At 38.4% G+C, this 8,584-nt stretch overlaps 1 non-coding gene across 1 annotated transcript; it reads right to left on the bottom strand.

Moving 5' to 3' along the window:
• Positions 1-5,540: 5,540 nt before the first annotated feature.
• LOC120591380 (small nucleolar RNA SNORA18) lies at positions 5,541-5,667 on the bottom strand. Its single transcript, XR_005649884.1, has one exon. It is a non-coding gene; the product is annotated as a small nucleolar RNA SNORA18 (small nucleolar RNA).
• Positions 5,668-8,584: the final 2,917 nt, after the last annotated feature.

The following is an 8,584-nucleotide window of genomic DNA, read 5'->3' as shown; positions in this document are numbered from 1 at the left end:
TGGATTGGAGTTGCTGTTCCCAAACTTTCAGTACTACATTTACGGTTTCTCGATTTATAATTCAAGATGACTAATTATCTCAATTATGAGAATCTTCTGCTAGTTTAATAACAGTGCTCTCATTTACCATTTTTCTTAGTTTGGAATAGCTTACCTCATTGCTGAAGCCATGAATTACCTATGTGAGCAAATTCCTTGATTCATTCTGTTCTAATGCCTGAATTTAGTGAAATGATATGCAAAAGCTACATTATGAAAAAGAAGTAAGCCACAGAATTTGTGTAGGGTTAAACTAACATACTTTCAGAGAAATCTGTATAAAAACATTCTAAATTCCAGCAAATTAAAGACTGTGTTAAATATCTATAATTTCTAATAAGGAGCAGTGTACATGTATTTCATAAACTTTAAAGCATTCTCCTCAAATGATTTCTACCTAAATCCCCAAACATAAATCAAACCTCTATTATATGCTAAATTCTGTGCCTATTTCTCAGATGCAGATGAGTAAGACTAAACTGATAAAATGTAGTGAGTGCTACGAGAGGTGAATATGAATATAAAATAGAGCTATGATGCAGAAAATTTTGTAAAGAAGAAAATAAGAAACAGAATCAGAGCCTGAACTCAAGCAATTTACTGTCTAGTTGATTCTTTTTTTATAAATAATAAAAGGTTCCCTTCCTTCGAGGTCATGGTTAAGAGCAGAGACTCTGGATCTAGACTATAGGTCCATCACCTAGTATCTGTGCAACCTTTGGCAAGGGACTTGACCTCTCTGAGCTTCAGTTTCCTCATCTCTGTAATGGGCCTAATAGCATGACCTCATAGCAGTGTCATGAGGATGCAGCGAGATGGCATATGAGGAGTGCAGGGAATAACGCCTGGCACCCAGTGTGCTGTCAATAAGCATTAGCTCTTTTTCATACCTATACTTCCTTGAACAACAAAGCTTTCTGCAGTGAAAGAAAATCCTCTGGAGGACAGGAATTAGGGATTTAAAAAGCCAAAAGTCCTAAAGAATGGAGAGCTGTACTCAGGCTAGTGAGTCAGCACTTTTCCTTATTTACTCCCTGTCTGTTCAGAAATACTGACTAATATGCTCAGAGGAAAAGATTTAAGATGACTATGAATGGCAAGGAAAACAATGAATTTTGGTGGAGAGGCAATTTCCTCATTAAAGTTTTACTTTATTAACAACCAAGTTATGTGACATTTGAGGGGGGCGGGGTTGGGGAAAAGGAGAGAGAGGGAAAAAGCAGATCTTTATGTGCTAGACTCAAAAGACCCAGAGATAGATTTAGTCGTCAGCTTTTTCTGGCACATCTGTCTGCTCTTCTCAAAGCGCTGACCAGGCGTGGCCCAGGTCAGAGGACACCCAACCACGTGATCCAGACATGACAAGCTCGTTGTGAAGAGCTGCACGGGTTTCTCAATCTCTGACACCTCCCAGAAGAGGCTTACGCCCAATGGGATGTGACCTTTCATGAGGACGTGTGTGCAAGCATAGCAGATGGAAGAACTATTAGTTTGTCTACCTTCGAGAGGTGATTGAAAGATCTGGCAGATCTTTGATTTGATTGTTGCAGCAGTGGTAAGTGGCATCACCAGCTGAAGTGCACTCCTGTCTCAACACAGCTCTTACTTATAAACATGAAAGGACAATATGTCCACCACTCTGCAACTGAACGTGGCTGTTTATAAAATAAAAATACTTGGTATTGGAAAGCCTTAAGAGAGGTTTAAGAAAACGGAGTCTCAGAAACATCTGGAATGTTCTGCTTCCTATTTTGAAGCATCATTTTGTTGGTACCTAGAAAAAAAAGATAACATTAGTATCCATTTATAGATAAAAGATATTAAGTATTAAAAATGTATATATAAATTGAAAATATTCTTGAACTCTCCATGGCTTCTACCCTATTTATGATCACAATAACTTTAATAAGATGCATTTTCCAGCTTCTGAGTTTCTGGAAGGTTCTGGAAGGTCCTGGAAGGCCTCAGAGGATCAGTCATATCAGCTCCTCCACAAAGGTTGTGGGGACTGCTAAGGTCACTTAACTCTGGGCTTCAGACCGTGACACTTGAGCGTTGGGAGATGTCTTGGCAATCACTGAATCCAGTTTTCCACACGGAGAAGTTTCTTCTTGGTAAAATGGTAAGTGTTCCTTTGAAATCTTTACCACATGTAAAAACTATAATTCGAGATAGGCCTAAAAACATAATATATAAATCTGAAGTAGCAGCAGTAGGATTGTGCCTAGGCCTGGTACCTAGTAGACGCTCAATAAAAAGCTTCTTCCTATTCAGTTATCAAGTGCCCCATCTGCTGGTCAAATGTAATTTATTTATAGCCCTGTAGATAATGATTAGAAAAACTGTGTGTCAGAAAATTAGAAGAGATAAAAGGAGCATCAGAGATGAACAAGTGTTACAGATCATCTGATCCATTTATTTTACAAATGAAGAAGCTTATTATAATATTGTATATTCTTAGCTAGTAGGAATGGAGAAAGTAAAACAATTTGTTAAAATTGCAGTTCACATATAGTAAGTCTGAAAAAAAGATTGACCAAGAGACAGACAAGAAGTATGAAATTTTATAAGATAAAAATAACCCACATATTGAAGGCGCTTTCTGGTTTAAAATTACTACCTGCCCTTCTCAGGGTAAATGATAAAGTGAGAGTTTGGATTTCAAGTCAATGCTCAAATCAGGGTTCCACCCCTGCTAGCTGTTTCTTGGTTGAGACAGTTACTTCTCTGGCTTAGTATCCGTCATCCTTAAATTGTGAGTCATAACATAGTACTCACTATGAAGATAAGTGACTGCCTATCTAAAGCATAACAGTGAGCACATAGTAGGAACCCCAAAATTGGAGAAGGTGGAAGGATGACTGTGGTTGTTGCTATTATTAATATTTAGACTAACGATAGCTTTCCTAGATGCCTACCAGCAGGGTTGTCAGGAGGATTTGAGGTAATGTACAGGAAAGTTCTTGTAAATTGAAAATGTGCAATACAACTAAAAATTAGCATTATGCGTTAGACACAGAGAGGCAATATACGAAAGATCACGCTTTTAATCATCAATTTAACAACAAAATCTTTTAAAAAGAATAAATAAGGAACGTTTCTTGGATAAACTATATTTTAAATATACCAGCTTTCATTTGCTACCTGGAAAAACTATTCTGGGTTCTCTGCTTTTCTAAACTCAGCTCAAAAACTGAGCAATTCCTTCTTTGGTTCATCTCTCTCTTCTCACATTTCATTACATGCAGCTGGAAGAAGGCAGTTCACACTTTCCGCCTGGAAATCTCTCAGTCAGATCCATGAGTTCTTAGGCGCCCTTTCTATTTCCCACAGGCAGCAGTGTTAGCAACCTTGCTGTCCTTATGTAACAAGGGTCCCTTTTCTTCAGACTCCTAGGTCATGTTCCTCACTGTCTTCAAGCTCTCATTAACACTTCCCAGAGACCTGTTGACTGCCACTTATGGTCTTCTCGCAGGTCTTCTGGCTTGCATTTTCATCTCCTCAAGACCCTGTCCATTTCCGTTCATCACTTAGCCCCAAAGCCACTGCCACATTTCCATCACAGTTATCTATTGCTGCATAAAACTTAACGCCTAAAAACAACTGTTGATTAACATTTCCCAAGCCTTTGCAGGCCAACTGGGCTTGGTGGGCTGTGTCTCATGCAGGTGCAGCCAGATGGCAGCTGGGGCTGGATGTGAACAAGACCTTGCTCACAGGACAACCAGCTCAGAGCTCAGCTGGTACTGACAGAAGTCACACGTGGTTTCTCAATGTGGCTTGGGCTTGTCATGATCTTACAGCTGAGTTCCAAGAGCCATCATGCTAAAAGGCAGGAGACGGAAGCTGTCAGGCCAGTGAAAAACTATGCCTGGCACTGGCACAAGGTCACTTCAGCCATCTTCTCTCAATCAAAGCAGTCGCAGGGCTGGCCAAGTTGCAAGGTCCAGAGAAATCCCCTCCACCTCTTGATGGGGCGTGTGGCAAGGCTGCTCCCTATAAAATAGTGCAACAAGAGCTGTTGTTGCAGACATCTCTGGAAACTACAATCTGCCGTTTAAGGGTTTTAAAAAATGAAATTCTTTCAACCCAAAAAACAGTGAGAGAAGAGGAAAAAGCAGCATTGAAAAAGTGAAACAAATAGTACAAATTGCGGAGATATAAAAAAAATCTAAATACGTAATAATCGCAATGGCTGAAAATAGACTAAACTCATTGAAAGACAAAGATTGTCAGAGTAAAATACAAATAAAGTTTCGTGATACATGTAAGAAACACCCCTAAAACCTAAGAACGAAGAAAAGTTGAAAGAAAATGAAAGAAGAAAATGGCAAATTCTTATTTTCAGAGGGCTGAGTTAGTCACATTAACACGAGACTATATAGATTGAGACAAAAAAAATCACTACAGAATATGAATAATGATGAAAACTCCAACTCACCAGAAAGATATGACAATCAAATTTTATAAAACTTAAAATATGGATTTTTTAAAAGTGTAAAGAGTTTTTTAAATTAAGTTTATTGGGGTAACATTGGTTAATACAATTATATAATTTTCAGGTGCACATTATAATTTCACATCTGTATACTCTATTGTTTACCACCCACAGTCCAGTTTCCTTCAGCTACCATATATTTGATCCCCTTTATCCACTTCACCCTTTTACCCCATCTACCTCCCCTCTCCTTCCCCACCCCCTACCCTCTGGTAAACCACTAGTCTATAGTCCATGTTCACGAGTCTCTGTTTGTCCTGTTCATCTGTTGCTTTTAGGTTTCTATCCCATATATATGTGATATCATGTGATTTTCAACTTTTTCTGTTTGGCTTATTTTGCTTAGTATGATTATTTCAAGGTCCATCCATGTTGTTGCAAATGGCAGTATTTCATCTCTTCTTATGGCTGAGTAATATTCCATTGTATATATGTACCACAGCTTCTTTAGCCAATCATCTATCGTAGGACACTTTGGTTGCTTCCATGTCCTGGTCACTGTAAATAATGCTGCTATGAACATTGGTGTGCAAATATCTTTATGGATATGAGTTTTCAAATCTGTAAAGGTTTTTTTATGTGTAATATTGGCAAAATTATTTAAAGTTAATAAATTTTTACTTAAGGAATTTCACATTCCTTAATCACATTGTGATTCTTTCCACTGCCTTAGTTTCTCCTGAGTTTGAGACTTAATCTTCAAGATAGCCTTTTTAAAAAGAACTTTGCTTGATCCACGGTTGTCATGTCAGTCAGTCCATCATTCTTTTAGTTGGGCTTCTTTGATCTCCACTTGAATATGGACATACTTCAAAAATTCCCAACACGTTTAAGGTCAGAGTAGATGGATCTGTCTGGTTCTCAATTTCAGACACCTTCTAAACATGAATAAGTTCAAATCATATTAACTCCTAAGCTGTCACACCTAGAATACTACAGATCGTTGGGATATACCAATACCTAAGACCAAAAAAATCGACTGTTAGGTCTTTAGTTTTAGCAGCTCTGCCTTGTCATTCCTTCCCACAGACCTAACAGTTCTGTGTGTAAAGGAAACGGCATAGTTACTTCATGAAGCATTTTCGACTCTGTAGTTCCATAGAAAAAGCCCCATCGGGACAGACCTCAACTGAAAATATTTTTTTAAAATTATGATTGCATGTGCAACTTTAAATTATCAATGTGTAAAGCAGTAACTCAAAAGCAAGCAAGTCTAAATGATATATTTTTAAATAGTCATACAAATGTGGTAACACTACTTTTTAAAAAAACAAAGATATGTTCTACACAAAAGGCAGAGCAGTGACTGCCTCTTGAGGGAAGACAGGGGATGAATAAGGGTACAACACGAAGATAGACTCAGTAGTATTGGTAATGTTATCATTCTTATGTTGGATTATGGATTCACAGGACTTAATTCATTTTATTGTACTTCCCAATTTACATGTCTGTCACATATTCCTTTGAATATATTACATATTACATAACAAAATGTTAAGATGAAAAATAACAGGAATCAAGTTTTACAGGGGAAACGAGGGAATGTAAGATATCAAAACGGCAACGTCATTAAATTAATGATCTGAATGTTTTCCCATAGTACAATTCCTTTTTGAAAAAATTTCCTCTATCATTTTATTCAATCTGAAAGTGTTTGTAAAAAGTACTTCAGGAGATTCATGAATTCCTTGAAATAATAGGCAACAGAGTGTGTGTGTGTGTGTGTGTGTGTGTGTGTGTGTGTGTGTGTGTGTGAGATGGAGGGATGAGTGAGGGATGGGTCCACTCTTTCGATAAGAGTGTGTAAAGATAAGCAGCGCACAGTAGTTAAGAGGATGGGTTTGGGCACCAGAAACACTTGGGTTTCAATCTTGGATTAAACATTCATGAGTGTGTGATATTAGTCAAGTTGCTTATCTCTCTGAGATTTAGTTCCCAAATCCATAAAATAAGAATCACAATGCCCACCTCACAATGTTAAGGCACAGATGAAAGGATATATTGAGACAGAGACAGAGACAGAGATAGAGATAGAGATAGAGATAGAGATAGAGATAGAGATAGAGATAGAGATAGAGATAGAGAGATATATAGATAAATGAGTTAGGCACAGTTCCTAATACAGAATATATATGCTTTAATGGTTATTCTTTTTATTATAATTTTAATCAAATTCTCAATTGATCTGTGACCCAAAAGAGTAAGCAACACTCTTCGAGGAAGCAACATTTTCCCTAATTCTGTGAATTTAGCTCTTATTTATCTGTTGTAAATGAGCAAAATGTGCGTAAGCTCACTTTTTCCACTGCAGCCAACAAACACAGTGTTAGATTCTGGGGGCTAAATAAAGAGCTCACACTTTCAAAAGAAAAACTGGCTTACAAAAGCATTTTATTAAAAAACAAGGTTCATAAGCGTGCACACATCCTAAGTGTACAACTCAACTTTCCCAAAGTGCACATGCCCATCTAAGTAGTGCCCAGATCGAGAAACAACATCACCAGCAACCCCAGCAGCTCTCCTCATGTCCCCTTCTGGTCACTACTCCGTCTTTCAAGTTATCCACTGTCCTGATCTATCACATCAGGGGAAAGACTGACTTTTAGGCAACAAATTAGAGTATGGGACAAAAAACACATGATGTCCTTGGAGAAAGCACAAGGAATTTGGAGCCAGGCACATTTAATTCAATCCCAGTTGATCCCTGTGAAATGGAGACCATGCTACCTACTAGACTGAATTGTTGTGAGGACTGGAAATAACACAGATCACGTACCCAGCATGGCAACTTCTCTTGTGGACTCAGACTGCTATTTCCTCTTATGACACTAAGAGACCTGGATTGGGGGTCTTTGTTAGGATTACATGAGATAATAGATGCGAGGGCGTTTTTAAAAGTTGGCATGCTATTATACAAATATAAAGTGTCATGTGAAAAGATACAGTATATTTGCCTCATAGGCTTAAAATTGTTAGATAATTTCCTGTTGTAGTTAAAATAGTATGGCAGCTCTGGGACACTGAATTATATTTGTTCCAACCTATTAACCTGGTCAGACCTTGAATGCTCCATGTTTAGACTGGCGCCCACCCTGCTGTCAAAACTTTTTCTGAGGCAGAGCAATTGCCAACATAAACACCTCATGGCCCGCGTGAGGGTTCTTTCTTGACAGGAGGTATCTGAAGCAATGGACTTGACGAAGAAGAGAAACCATCCACTAACCAAAGGCAGCTCCTCGGCCTGCAGTGGAGCGGCGGGGTCATGCTGCCGGCGGGGTCATGCTGCATGCTGCATAGAAACTGTTTCCACCTTGTGTGGATACGACATAAATCATAAACCACTTTAAGTGGACGTAAAAATAAAAGCAGGCATACCATGCTTCAACTATATTTATTACATATGTCTATGAGTGTGCTTTTCCACCACTCCCATCCCCAGGGGAGAATGTATAATCATGCATTATATAAAACTGCAGAGTGTAAAGGGAAAAATAACTAAAGATAAGTTCAGAGTGAACATTTTTGGAGCACCTAATATGACCCAGAAGATGTGCATTATCTCATTTAATTCTCATAACATCCCTGTGAGATTACTAAGAGGAAAATGAGGCTCAGAGAATCTAAATAGCTTGTCCATGGTGACACAGCTAGTAATTGGCAGAGCTGGACTATCTGGAACCCAAATCTGACTGATCCCAAGTGTGAGCGCCCGGTAACTCGTGGTATTTTCCATCTAGATCTGTAGTAGCCATTGCTGAAAGCCTGACATTAGCATAGCTTATGAGAAGTGTGTAGCCACCAAAATGGCTATTCCATTTCCGTATAAGCATCCCCAAAGTGGTACATAACCTCTCGGGGAACTAATTTTTGAAGGAATATAGACAATCTATAGTGCAGCGAGAAAAGAATGATCATAAAGGAATCAGACCCCATGTTTCTGAGCCTGAAAAGCTAGAAATGGTAAGCCTGAAAAAATGGAGGCTCCTAAAAGGACTTTAATATTTGAAATGCTGGCTCTCAGTATGTAGTATAGTTATTTAAGTCTAG

This window comes from Pteropus medius, unplaced genomic scaffold, assembly GCF_902729225.1.
Source record: "Pteropus medius unplaced genomic scaffold, Ma_sr-lr_union100, whole genome shotgun sequence".
Taxonomy (NCBI): Eukaryota; Metazoa; Chordata; class Mammalia; order Chiroptera; family Pteropodidae; genus Pteropus; species Pteropus medius.
This window is presented reverse-complemented; position numbering and strand designations above follow the sequence as displayed.